The sequence below is a fragment of the Tamandua tetradactyla genome, chromosome 3 (genome assembly GCF_023851605.1).
Source record: "Tamandua tetradactyla isolate mTamTet1 chromosome 3, mTamTet1.pri, whole genome shotgun sequence".
Lineage (NCBI taxonomy): Eukaryota > Metazoa > Chordata > Mammalia > Pilosa > Myrmecophagidae > Tamandua > Tamandua tetradactyla.
In genome coordinates, this window is record NC_135329.1 from 149,202,851 (window position 1) to 149,217,617 (window position 14,767).

The 14,767-nt window shown below is 38.8% G+C and overlaps 1 long non-coding RNA gene and 1 pseudogene across 1 annotated transcript in view; one reads left to right on the plus strand and one right to left on the minus strand.

Annotated features, from left to right (window-relative positions):
* Positions 1–14,767, minus strand: part of LOC143677801 (uncharacterized) — a 177,802-nt gene that overhangs the window by 41,800 nt on the left and 121,235 nt on the right. The gene's annotated exons all lie outside the window — the stretch shown is intronic.
* Positions 1,420–2,384, plus strand: LOC143676411 (mitotic checkpoint protein BUB3 pseudogene; annotated as a pseudogene).

Here is a 14,767-nt window from a genome sequence, read left to right on the forward strand (position 1 = left end):
TTGTGGAGCTGTGACCCATGCCAAACTTTGAAATGTGTTGTATGGGTACTTGTTAAAATGTACTTGGAAATCTGTTGCTTTTTTGTACGTGTGTTCTTTTTCATAGTGGAAAAGACATAAAAAATAAAGATATCTGTAATGAGTCCAACAAAAGGGGGAACAAAGGAATATAGAAATAGTGTTTGTATATAATATTGAAGTTAAATTTGTATCAAATCAATGAGATTGCTATAGATATACTATGTTAAATTTAAGCCCCATGGAAACAACAAAGAAAATACATGAAAAAAATATACAGAAGGGACTCAAAATGGTATACTACAAAAAAATCAAATAAATATGAAAGTAGGCATTAATGGAAGAATTGAGGGACAAAAAAGTTATAAGACTTACAAAGACCAAATGGCAAAATGGCAGAAGCCCTACGTTATCAGTAGTTACTTTAAATGTAGATGGGTTAAATGCTCCAGGCAAAGGGCAGATATAGGCAGAATGGATTAAAAAGCATGAACCAACTATATGCTGCTTACAAAAGACCCACTTTCAATTAAAAAACACAAGTAAGTTGGAAAAGATGGTAAAAAATATTTTATGCAAATCCTAACAAAAAAAGAATGGGATAGGTACACTAGTAACAGATAAAATAGACTTCAAGTAAAAAACTGTTACAAGGTACAAAGAAGGAAACTATATACTGATAAAAGGGTCAATTCAAAAGAAGACATAACAATTATAAATATACACACACCTGATATTAGAGTTCCAAAATATATGAATCAACTATAGACAAATACGAAGGAAGAAACAGATGGTTCCACATATTTAGTAAGAGACTTTAAAATACCACTTTCAATAATGGATAAAGCATCTACACAGAAGGTCAATAAGGAAATGGAAGACTTGAACAATACTATAAACCAACTAGACCTAACAACATATATACAACACTTCACTCAACAGCAGCAGAATACACATTCTTCCCTATCACACATGGATTATTCTCCAGGATAGACTATATGTTGGGTCACAAAACAAGTTTCAGTAAATTTTAAAATATGTAAATCATGCAATGTATTTTCTCCAACCACAATGTAATGAAAGTTAGAAACCAATAGAGGGAGAAATGGAAAATTCAAAATATGTGGAACTAAAGAACATACTCATAAACAACTAATAGATCAAAGAAGAAAACACAAGAAAAATTTTAAAATATCTTGAGATAATGAAAACAAGAACACAACATACCAAAACTTATGAGATGCAGCAAAGGCACTGCTGATAGGAAAATTTGGAGCTCTAAATGTTTACCTTAAAAAGAAGAAAGACCTTCACCCATCCCCCGACGTCTCGGACGGCCGCAAGAAGGAGGCCGGGAGCTGCGGAGACCCGCATAGACCTTGCTTCCGAGGGCAGCTCAAGATGACCGGCTCTAACGAGTTCAAGCTGAACCAGCCGCCCGATTATGGCTTCTCCTCGGTGAAGTCCAGCGCCAACACCTCCCAGTTCCTGCTAGTCTCCTCCTGGGACACTTCCGTGCGCCTGTATGATGTGCCAGCCAACTCCATGCAGCTCAAGTATCAGCACACAGACTCTGTCCTGGACTTGCGCATTCTACAATCCCACACATGCCTGGAGTGGTGGATTAGATCATCAGTTGAAAATGCATGATTTGAATACTGATCAAGAAAATCTAGTTGGAACCCATGATGCCCCTATCAGATGTGTTGAATACTGTCCAGAAGTGAATGTGATGGTTACTGGAAGCTGGAATCAGACAGCTAAATTGTGGGATCCCAGAACTCTTTGTAATACTGAAACCTTCTCTCAGCCTGAAAAGGTGTACACTCTGTCCGTGTCAGGAGACGACGGGCAGCAGAGTGTTGGTCTGGGACTTAGGGAACATGGGCTATGTGCAGCAGCACCGGGAGTCCAGCCTGAGATGCCAGACTCACTGCATACGGGCCTTCCCAAACAAGTGGGGTTATGTGTTGAGCTCTACTGAAGGCCGGGTGGCAGTTGAATACTTGGACCCAAGCCCGGAGGTACAGAAGAAGAAGTATGCCGTCAAATGTCACAGACTAAAGGAAAATAATATCGAGCAGATTTACCCAGTCAATGCCATTTCCTTTCACAGTATCCACAATACATTTGCCACAAGTGGTTCTGATGGGTTTGTAAATATTTGAGATGCCTTTAACAAAAAGCAGTTGTGCCAGTTCCATCGGTATTCTACTAGCATCGCTTTGCTTGCATTCAGCAGTGATGGGACTACACTTACAATAGCATCATCATATATGTATGAAATGGATGACACTGAATATCCTGAAGATGGTATCTTCATTCGCTAAGGGACAGATGCAGAAATAAAGCCCAAGTCCACCTAATCACCTCGTGAAAGGGGTTTCTCTATGGAAAGTTTTGTTTACTTCTTACATGTTTACCACTATGGGATGTGTCGTAGTCATTGTGGATGCGTTCTTTAGGTGTGGTTTTCTCTGTTTTCTGTCTTACAAGAAATTGGTCAGTGTACCATTTAATGCTTGGTTGTTTTATTAGGATTAGGAACCTTTGTGTTCTTTTGTAGTACTCTGAAGAATTGTGTGTCTGTACCCCTAACTCCTCAGCGAGGACAGCTGCTGTTTAAGAGCAGTTTGAGCTATTTTTGTAACACAGTCTAAATCTGTTTTTTCCATGCTGTCTAATAAATCAGAGATTCAGAACCCTTAAAAAAAAGAAGAAGAAGAAAGATCTCAAATCAGAGACCTAATATCACAACTGGGGGAACTAGAAAAAGAAGTGCAACCTAACCCAAAGTAAACAGAAGAAAGGAAATAACAAAAGATTATAGTGGGGAAAAATTAAATAGAACCCATAGAAAAACAATGGAATCAACAAAATTATTTTTAAGTTGATTCTTTGGAAAGATCAATAAAATTGACAAACCTTTAGCTATACTGACAATGAAAATAAAAAGAGGAAGCAAATAATTAAAACTAGAAATGAAAGGAGGGAGGTTATTACCAAACCACAGAAATAAAAAGGATTATAAGAAGATACGATGAACAACTGTACACCAGCAAATTTGATAGCTGAGATGGAATGGACAATTTCCTAGAATCATACAAACTGATTCAAGAAGAAATAGATCTCAACAGACCAAAAACAAGTAAAGAGTTTGAATCAATAATCAAAAACCTTCCAACAAAGAAAAGCCCAGATGGCTTCCCTAGTAAATTTTACGAAAAATTTTAAGAATTAACACTAATACTCCTCAATTCTTCAAAAAATCAAAAAGCGAACACTTCAGGACTCATTCTGTAAGGCCAACATAACCCTAATAACCAATGTCAGATAAAGATATCACAAGAAAGGAAAATTACAGACCAATATCTTTTATGAATATAAGTGTGGGGGGGAGGACTTTGCACATGTAATTAAGGTTTAGGACCTTAAAATGGAGAGATTATCCTGGATTATTTAGGTGGGGTCAATCTAATCACATGAGTCCTTAAAAGCAGCGAACTTTTCCTAGCAGTAGTTAGAGAAAAGGGAGAGATGACTACAGAAAAAAACTATAGAGATGACTACAGAGAGATACAATGTTGCTGGCTTTGAAGATGGAGGAAGGGGACATAAACCAAGGAATTTGGGAGAGCTCCAGGAGCTGGAAAAGTGATTCTCTCTTCACACCTCCAGAAAGAAATGTAGCCCTGCTGACACCTTGAATTTAATCACTGAAACCAGCGATAGACTTCGGACCCATACAAAACTATAAAATAATGCATTTCTATTGTTTCAAATCACTAAATTTGTGATAATTTTTACCACAACAATAGAAAATTAATACAATGCATATGACTGCTAAAGTCTTTCTCTACTACTTTACCTCCACAGCCCAATTTGGACCCTCTCCCAAGTGGTCTCCACATCTTCTAATCAATGATCACCCATCCAATAATGAACTTTGGCATTGTTTTGAGGGGAGAAATAACATACCTAGAACAGTTCATCAGGATATAGCTTTCAAATAATGTCTAAACATTTTTTGTTTTAAAAAGAGAAAAGAGAAAAAAAATACCATATTTTGGGGTCACAGGGTGGAAGCTTGATTTAATGCGAAGAGTTTGTGCTTTGAAACCAAAGAGATTCTGTTTGAATCTCAAATCCATCATTAGCCTTTGGTCTTAGACAAGTCATTTCACCCGGGTTTCAGTGACCTTAACTGTGAAATGAAAATAACACATTCTATAGAGTACCAATGCAATAGTTATACATATTATATGTAAAGTCCAGAACAGTTTCTGACTCGGTAAGTTTTCTATTAATTAGTATCTGTTCTTATTATTATGAACATGAATGGTCTCATATTATCCCACCCAATATAATCATAATGCATATAATGTCTTCAAGCAAAGCATTGGAAGAAATGTTAAGTTGTTCCTCTTCTTTTGTTTTCAGTGACATTCATTAAACACAAAATCTACCTGTCCCTCTAAGTAATTCACAGGTGCCAGAGATTGCAACAAGAAAAGTGGATAAGTAGGTGGGTAAATTCTTAAAATAGATGAGAAAGGCAGTTTATGATCTGTCTGGCTACAGAGTTTCCCTTTTTAAAGAAAAGTCACTAACATTAGATAATACAGTAATATAGGCCTGGCTGCCTCCACTGCAAACTCAAAGGCCTGCCCATACTTGATGTCTCTGAAAATGCCTCTGCCTCTAGTAATTCACCAGCCCCTGTATCTCCAGGACATTTTCTGTTTAAAATTCACTGATAAACAAAGCAAAGAGCCTCACAGCAGAACTGGATCAATACCCCATCTCTCTTTAGAAGACAGAAAAGGGTAATCCTCCAATGCTCAGAGTAATGATTGCATTTAACCCTTCAATCCTGTAATGGATATCACCCCAACTGCCCTGGGCAATTCACCTGCAAACGATACTAAACAGCCTAGCGAAAGGTGATTTTAACTAGAAACGCTGAGATTTCTCTTTTTCAAGAGATTTGCCAAGCAAATTTTCTTCTCTCCCAGAAATTGTACAAATTGTTCTAAAATAATAATCACTAGGCAGGCTCTCCTGAACACAGAAATGTAACGCATCCTTTTAAAAATAGCAAAAACAGTCTTCCTGTCCTGTGGAGGGTTGATGAGACATCAGCAGAGCAAGACATCTGATTGTGCATATTTATTTCAGAGGATTATCACAGAGCACTGAAAACAAGATAAACTTTTGCTCAATCAAAAAGGTATTTAACTACTCATAAGAGTTGAATTCGGTATACAAACAGGTACTTTAAAAATGCAAATTGCAAGGTGGGGGGAGGGGCTGTATTTTTTAGTTTTATGAGATGAGACTACAAAATAAATGAGACTGAGTTTTAACAATCATGCCAGAACAAACATTTTGGCAAAAGGTGATTCCCTCAAAGCAGGCCTTGGAAATTCCCAAGATGCTGCTGTTACTCAAAACATTTTTGCAACTCCTTTTGAGGCGCCACATCCAGGTTGCAGGCATATCACTCTGATAATAACCTCACTATTTGCAGCTATTGGTCTCCCTTGAGTGATGAATTTTAACTGTTGCAAAGAGCCCAAAATCCTTTGAAGCCTGGCTTGATTACCAATATATGTTGTCAAGGAGTTTGGATTAAAAACATGGCCTGAAGATAAAATTATAACACTGGGGTTTTCTGGGAAGCACAAAAACTGACCTACAAGACAGTTCCAAAGTGGGGGGGGGGGGGGCTTTAAGAGGAGACTGTGTAACTATATCACTAAACTAGGAATATAGGATTTCAAAGTGATGATTTTGACAGGGAAAACCCTCACCTGATGTATATTATAGCATCTGTTTGAAAGAGAGAGAGAGATGAACATATGTATTGTCTCTGCTTTAGAGCAGTGATTCTTAAAATGTTTGATCTCAGAACTCTTTTATACTTAAAACTTTTGAGGACCCCAACATACTGTTTATGTGAGCTATAAATACTGATATTTACCATATCAAGACATTAAAAGAAAGAAATGTGTAAAATTTTTAATTCATTTAAAAATAACAACAAACTCATTGCATGTGGAAATGAATAACCTATTTTATGTAAACCATTACTTTTTTTTAATGTAAAGATAAGAGTGGCCTTGTTTTGCATCTTTGCAAATACCTTTAAATGTCTGGTTTAACAGAAAACAGCCATATTCTCATTCCTGCTCCTACTTCAATCTGTTGTATATAACATGTCATGTAGACTGGAAAATTCCACTCTATACTGAGAAATAATGAGAGTGAGAAAAGACATATAATGTCTTAGTATTATAATGAAAATACTTCTGATCTAACACACTCCCTGAAAGGGTTTCAGATACCCCCCAGGGTTCCTCAGACTATACTGTGAAAACCACTGCTTTAGAGTCACACCCAAAGTGTGACTATTAACACAATGTGTATGTGTATTGAGGACTGAATCATCATGTATGCCACAAAAGACATGCTCTTAATCTTGATCCATTTTCCTGTGAGTGTGAACCCATTCGTTAATAGGACCTTTTAAAGATATTATTAGTTAAAGTGTGGCCAATTTGAATGGGCAGGGGCCGGGGGGCGGGGAGGGTGTCTTAGTTCATATCCTGGAGGCCTTATAGAGAGAAGCCAGAAGTCAGAAAAGCCACAGGAGAAGACCAAGGACATCACCATGGGGTGGAGGACTGCCAGCACCAAAATGCTATTGACTCTGGGAGAAAGCACAGCCTTGATTTTGACTTCTAGCCTCCAAAACCTGTTGCTTAAGGCATTTCACTGTGTGGCACTGGTCATAGCAACTGGGAAACCAAGACAGTGTGTAAAATCTGAATGCTGAATCAAATACAGACTGGGAATTCAGAGGCTTGTTAACATTGATAAGAGGGAGAAAGATTTTTTTAGTATTCATATTACTGGCTTCAACTCTATTATGTGTCTTGCAAATCTGCCCAGCAGCTCAGCCACTGTCTCCTGTACTCCTTAGATATACTCTGTACCCTCAGTGTTCCTGTCAGACAATTAACTCGGCACTTCAGTCTGCTGGAAGCAAGATGAGCCAGAGGAGCAGCCCAATCAGTGGCAGATCTGTTGCTTAAGGAAATGGCTGGGAGAGAGTGTCCCACATTTTTTGCTGAGAACTCAGTACCATTTTGTTCATTGTTTATTCCAAACATACAGAGTATTCTCAACCCAAAGTGACTATGATGCTACTCAGTTAACAAATCAGGCATGGGGGACCTAAGCCATCCCTCCCCAAACACCAGGAAAGTGAGGAGGTAGGGGAAAGATCGGGGGTTAGGGGTGTAGGGAGGAGGGCTCAGTCTGAAGAACTCCAAAAGCAGCAGAAATGTCCCTTCAAACAGCCAAGAAGGCATTTATTTTTCAGACCCTTAGCTGATGTAACAGAAAAGGTTATTATAGAAGAGTATATCCTGGATTGTACATTTGTGTAGAAAAATATAGTTTACACACATACACACAAATCTTTGACCTAAGCACGCATAAACTGAGTTCTTCCTATGTTCTGGGCACTGTTCTAAGTATTTGCTATCTTAATAGAAAGAGCCCTCAACTGAAGAATCCAGATACCTGGTCTAACCCCAGGTCTGCTTCTGACAAGCTGTGTGATCCCAGACAAATCACCTAACTGCTCCAGTCCCAAGTTTCCAAGTAGGTAAATGGGAGCATTAAAACAAATGAACTCTAAGAACCTTTCAGTTCTAAAATTCTATGAGCCTGGGGGTAACCTATCAGGACTGATCAGGGAAAAGACATTTTTTTGGTATGCTGTGTGATACTGGTCACATTTCATTCTGGAAAAGACATTTTTAAATGCATGAGGCGGGACTATGTGGGGGGAATTTCTCTACAATGAAGAAGAATATCCAGGGCTCGTTTAAATGGTGTGGATGCCCACCATTGCAATGGAAGTATTGACAGACAACGCAGACACCATTTAGAAAGTTTTCAGAGCCTCAGGAACTAGAGCCAAGTGCTTTTCCCACCTTCACTGAGGATGGCAGCTTTCCATGGACTCTGTCCTTGAGCATATGGCCTGGCTCAAGAGGAGCTCTCCTGCAAGAGAAATGAGATGTGTCACAGACAAAACACCTGGCTGTAACCAGGATTTGGAGTAGAATTATACTTATCCTTGAAACATGTAAGCACATCTAATGTGAAAATAGTAGTAGTCAAAACTATAATCCCCTGAATGACACACACCCCCAGCTCGGCCACATGCTCACATGAACTCTCAAATTGCTTGCGGCTCATACTGAATAATGAATTTGCTGACCTCAGCCTATCAGCAAGCCCTCCACCGTCCGCCTGGGGAACTAAGAGAGATGTTAGAGGTTTGCAGGCTAAGCACAAAGTTAAAGACAATCTTGAATTAATAATTTGCTTATTTCTATATATGTGCTTCAAAATTAAGTACAAATCGAATAAGGTAATAACAGGGCTTGGGGAGGAAAACAAAAACAAAGCAACCTGTTCCTCTTGCAAACCGCTGACATTTCAATTTCATCATCTCTCCCCACCTTGAATGTGATTTGCAAATGTACTGTATCTATGTCATCTGTGGAAATGTCTTCAGAAACAGCCAAAAGTGAATAGTGAATGGTTCCATGTAGCTGTGTAAAGTAATTAAGCCCCTCATTTTAAGGTGTTTTGTTTTTTAGCACATTGTTTCTTAAAATCGTGCTCCATGGACTTCTGCGTCAGAATCACCTGAGCATTACTTGAAAATGCACTTTCCCAGTTCCACCATAGCCGAGCTCAGTCAGAAGTTAGGGATGTATAGCTCTGATCTCCTTTTTTTTTGTTGTTTTTTTTAATCTCTTTTGTAAAAAAAAAAGTAACAAGTTCCCTCAATGATTTTTACCTACTTTAAAACACATGAACCACAGTTTTAGGGAATTAACTGTTTCTGTATTATTAGAAGAAAAAATCCCAGGGAAATTTGGTATACTGTCTAGTCTAGGTTACTTCAATTCTTTCCTACATTGACATAAAAATCTCCATTGTGTTCTTGCCAGTCATAGCTGCAGTCATACCTCAGGAGCCATCTTTTTTAACTATCATATTCAAGCACATTTGCCCCTGTGTATTTGTGCTTAAAATTAAAGATCCATTTCTCTTTATGCTTTTAATTATTGTCTCCCTTTTGTCATATCCAGGCACTTGTGGAAAAAGGAAAACTATGTACATATGAATCTAGCACCAGATTCTTACCCCATCTAATTCTTCAGGGCCTTTTTTCTGCGGTCTGAGGACATTAGGTATAAAATATCTTGAAATAGAAATAGGGAGATGGGTACACATACACATATACACACACACACATATACACACACATTTAGATCCAAAATATTGGAGGACCCAATTTTAAGCAAACATCAAAGGAGGAACAAGCCAAAGACTTGCCTTATCTCCCAGTTCTCTTGGAATGGAATACTCTGTGACCAATGTTCAGAGTGCCCCTGTGGGACTCTCTCTCTTGTGTGAGATGGACAGTGCCACACAAAGATCATCCAGACGTGACAGCAGAAAACTGCCCAATTTACACATGCTTTTACTTAGCAAAAATATTTCTCTCCCCTCTTCACCTCTCAACCTCTTCACCAGACTCACTTTTACCCTGACAATCCTCTAAAAGGCTCCATAATTCCTAAAGATTGGTTTAGATTTCCTGGTTGTATTTCCCACAGCACTTATCACTCAGAATTAAAACTGCCTACTAATATGACTTAAATTTCACTAAAATATAAGCACCTGTAATGTAGAAACTCCAACCGGAGTTTTACATCCCCAATACTCTGTTCATTGCCAGACATATCATAGCAAGAAACTATCGATTAAACGAATAAGTGAATGAATGAATACACTTAGACCAGTCTGAATTATCATCCAGAGGAAGAAAGAGGAGCAAGAAAGCAGAGGAAATAAAGATTATGGATCTAGGGATTATAATGGGATATTATATCTGTCATGTCTGAGTTAGTGATTTGTATTCAAACATGGCATGCAATTCATGAAAACTGAAATAAATGCCTATATTAATAGCACTTCCAGAGACCAACATCTAAATCTGCAGGAAATAGAAAATCACTGTTATCCATTCAAATCACCTATAACCTCCAAACCTCAAAGATTGGATGGACTATAGAAGCTGTGCCAATTTTTAGATGGACTATAGAAGCTGTGCCAGTTTGAAACTGTCATGTACCCCAGAAAAGCCATGTCCTTTAATCCTCATTCAATATTACTGGTGGGATCTTTTTACTATTTCCATGGAGATGTTACCCACCCAATTGTGGATAGTAACTTTTGATTGGATGGTGTTTTAGTTTGTAAAAGCTGCTGCAATTCAATATACCAGAAATAGAATAGCTTTTAAAAAGAGGAATTTCTAAATTGTAAGTTTACAGTTCTAAGACCCTGAAAGTGTTCAAACTAAGGCATCCAGGGACAGATACCTTGATTTAAGAAAGGCCAATGGGTCCAGAATACCTCTGTCAGCTGGAAAGGCACATGGTGACATCCACTAGCTTTCTCTCCTGGCTTCTTGTTTCAAAAGGATTCCCTGGGGTTTTCTCCTTCTGCATCTCCAAAGATCTCTGGCTGTGTAGACTCTCTCAGCTCTTTTGGTTCTCTTGGTTCTAAAGCTTTTTCCAAAATGGTTCCCTCTTAAAAGGCTCCAGTAAGCAACCACACCTTGAATAAGTGGAGACAAATCTCCATGGAAACCATCTAATCAAAAGTTATCACTCTCAATTGGGTAGGTACATTTCCATGGAAATAATAAAAAAGATCCCACCCAGCAAAACTGAATGAGGTTTATAGAGCTTGGCTTTTCTGGAGTACAGAACAGATTTAAACTGGCACAGATGGTATCCATGGAGATGTGTCTCCACCCGTTCAAGGTGGGGTTGCTTATTGGAGCCCTTTAATAGGGAACTATTTTGAAAGAGCTTCAGAACCAACAGAGCCCGCAGTGCCAATAAAGCCCACATAGCCAGAGATCCTTGGAGAATCAGAAGTAAAATGCCCCCAGGGAAGCCTATGAAATGAGAAGAGAAAGCGAGCACACTTTGCCAGTTGAGAGAGAAACCCTGAATTTCCTCAACCCTTTCTTTGGAGTTAAGGTATCTTTATCTGGATGCCTTAATTTGGACATTTTCACAGCCTTAGAACTGTAAATATGCAACTTAATAAATTCCCTTTTTTAAAAGCTATTCCATTTCTGGCATATTATACTTTTGCAGCTTCTAAACTGAAACAGGAGCTAACAATCATCTTTCACTAGGTAGTAGCCTAGGCACTTTTGGCAACTATAAACCATGCAAAAACGAAAAAGATGTCTCTGAGAATCTTAATCTTATATTACCTTTTCTATTCCATTGCGAGACCTAAGTAAGATCACAGATAAGGAAGACTACTAGCATGGTCAATCATGGCCACCTTTCTGCTTTTCAGGGCCGACCCATATAACTAAAATTTAGAAACTGATAGACATGAGACTGTGTAAAATAATCCTGGAAAAGATTCAAGAAGTGGAAGGAAAAACAATGCAAAATTTCATATGGATCATAATACCTTACAAGCTACTGGTCACAGCCAATGGAGTTCCCAGATGGAGAAGTGGAGAGAAAGAAACAAATACATTTCCACCTGGAGGTTTCAAGAGCATCACAAACTACCCGTGTATAAAGTCAAACTCTTGTTCCTTCCTTTCAAAACATGCTTTCCTCCAGTGTTCATTAGCTTAGACAATGGCACTAGTATTTGCTCTGTTATCCGAACTAGAAACCTGAGATCCATTCTTACCTCATTTTAATTTATTTTTCTCTAGCACCACTAAGAACTACTGATTCTACCCTCTAAATCTCTCTCTTTTCATTTCCATTGCCCATATCTTATTCTATCACTATCTGGTGCCCACACTCTATCCTACTTAGGATAGGTAATGCTCACTACTTTAACAAACAAGCTCAAAATCTAAGTGATTTAACATAATAAAAAAATGTATAATACTGCACAGCTGAGTTCAATGAGAGTTTGTGGTGGGCTTGATTCACCATCAATTATTCAAGGCCCCACATTCTTTCTAACCTGTGGCTCTATCATCTTCCAGGGCTCTGAGTCCTCCACTGGGTCCAACGCTTCTGGCCAGCAGATTAGAGAAAAGAGAAGCATAGACTGACAAATTTGGGAGAAGTGAGCATCACTTTTACTCTCATTTCATTGGCCAGAATTCAGTCACCACATGGTCTTACCAAACTGTGAAAGAGCTGGAGAAGTAATCTAACTCTAAGCTAATAAAAAAAGAGAAATGTGATTATTAGTTAGCCATTAGCATTCTCTGCCCACAGATCTTCTCACATCCACTCTTGTCCTAAATATCCCACTCCAAGTCATTCTCCACACTGCAGCCAGAATGGAAAAAAAATCTGATCAAGCACTCTTCTATTTAGAACACTTCAATGGCTGCCATCATTCTTAGGATAAACACCAAAGCCTTTCCACGGTGTATCAGAGTTTGATCAGAAAGGCAGAACCACTATGCTACAGAATAAAGGATTTATTATAAGGGCTAGATGTTATGCAATTTATGGGAACTGATGGAGCAGTCCATGTCCGCTGTTGCCTCTGCATCTAATTCTGAGGCCAAAGTTAGTACAGATCAACCGGACTGGCAGTCAGGAAAGCCAGCTGAATGTAGAGGACATCAAGGACAAGATGGAATGCATGAGGACGATCTAGAGATCCAGAAGGATAACTAGAAACTAGGAGGACAAACTGGAGTCTCTGTGTCTCTCTCAGCATTCTCAACATCAGTTTTCACTGAGAACTTCATATAGTCTTGGCCCAGGACTTGAAGAAGTTGAAGGAGATCTGACAGGAGCTGGAGGAGCCATAGGCCCAGGTAATGCCCACTGCCAATGAGATGAGCTAACAGATCTAAGACAGTATGCAGGAGCTACCACATTACCTGGCACCGCGCACCAACAATATGGCTATTGTTTCATTTCTGCCTTCCCAATCTCCCTCAAAATAGACCATACAAAGAAGAGAATGCTTGGAAACGTAATAAAGCTTATCTAAGTTAACACAGTCCAATGCCACCATGGCCCCACGGATCTCAGGTTTCTAGTTTGGATAACAGAGCAAATACTAGTGCCATTGTCTAAACTAATGAACACTGAAGGAAATGATCTGACCCATCCCTACTACTCCAGCCTCATCTAAGCAGACTTTCCCCTTCTCCATTCTTTAAAGTTCACTCTGTCAGCAAGACTCCCTTGACCAAAGTCTTCATTCAAATATCCAGCACACTTTTAATTGTTCCTTCAAGTCTAGCTTTACCATTAGATTGCAAGCTCCAAGAGGGTAGGGATCCTCTCTACAGTATATACCACTGTGTCCCAGCACTGAGTATGGTGCCTCATTCATAGAAGGCCTCAATAAATACCTGAAAAAAGAACTTCAATGGCATACCAACAGCCCTCTTTTCAGATAGGATTCCACTAAGCCATACATGAATGAGGCTTATCCAGCTTTATTTTGCAAGAATCTCAAAAGTAGGAAATGTAACTACCTAAATGAGAATTCTTCCCAGTCTGACATTCATGTTCATCATACCTCATCTAAATCTTTAATGCTTTTAAACTGCCCAACAAAGTTCTTATTTAAGAGATATAGGCCACTAAATAATTATATATTAGCACCAAGGAAGATAAGGAATCTTTTCTTTGGAGATTTATTAAAAATAGTACACAGTTAACATTTCTACATTGCATTAGAACCACTTGCCCAAAAGCAGGGAGATGGCTTATATGGCCCTTCAGGGAAATTCCAGTTCAATGAGCCTATCAAAGTTATTTTACTAGCATTGCCATGTAAGATTAATCATCTTTGTGAATTCTTAATTGCTGTGGTCAGACAGTCCCCTGAGAGTAATCATATACCATGGCAGAACTTGTGCTCCTTTTCATTCTTTCATGATGAAGGAGAAAGCAGGAAAAAGCGGTAGTTCTCAACAATTTACTCATTAATTCATTTCAAAAATAATTATGTGTATTTCCATAAAAGAAAAAAGGAATGACAGTCTAATGGGGAGTAAGACAAGTAAACAGACATGGTTGGTATTTCTTTAAAGGTGTTTGAAGACAGGTAGCTGGTGCCTTAAAGTACAACAAATAAGTGTCCAAAATATCACATGAAGTACTTTGTAAATATGAGCTAAGTGTTAGAAACTGTTCTAAGCACTCTACATGAAGTAGCATACTTATACTTTGTAACAACTCAGTGAGATAGGTGTGTTTATTATTCCCCATTTCTTAGATAAGAAAATGGAGGCACAGAGAGATTAAGTAAGGCTACACAGCAGGTTTCATTATGAGAGGTTTTCATTATGTCAGCAAAGGGTCTGAGAAATAAATGCCTTCTTGGCTATCTAAGGGAGCACATCTGCTGCTTTTGGAGTTCTCCAGGCAGAGCCCTCCTCCCACCCACAGCCACTCCTACCCCCTACCCTTCCCTGGCATTTTGGGGAGGGATGGATCAGGTCCTCTGTGCCTGATTGTTAACTGAATAATATCGGTGGTCACTTTGGGATGCAAACGATCTGTGTGTGTTTGGAATGAACAATGAATACGATGACATTAAGATCTCAGGCAAAAAAAAAAAGGCAGGGGTGGGCAGCGGGATACCCTCACCCAGCCATTTTATCTTTTTAAATCATTTT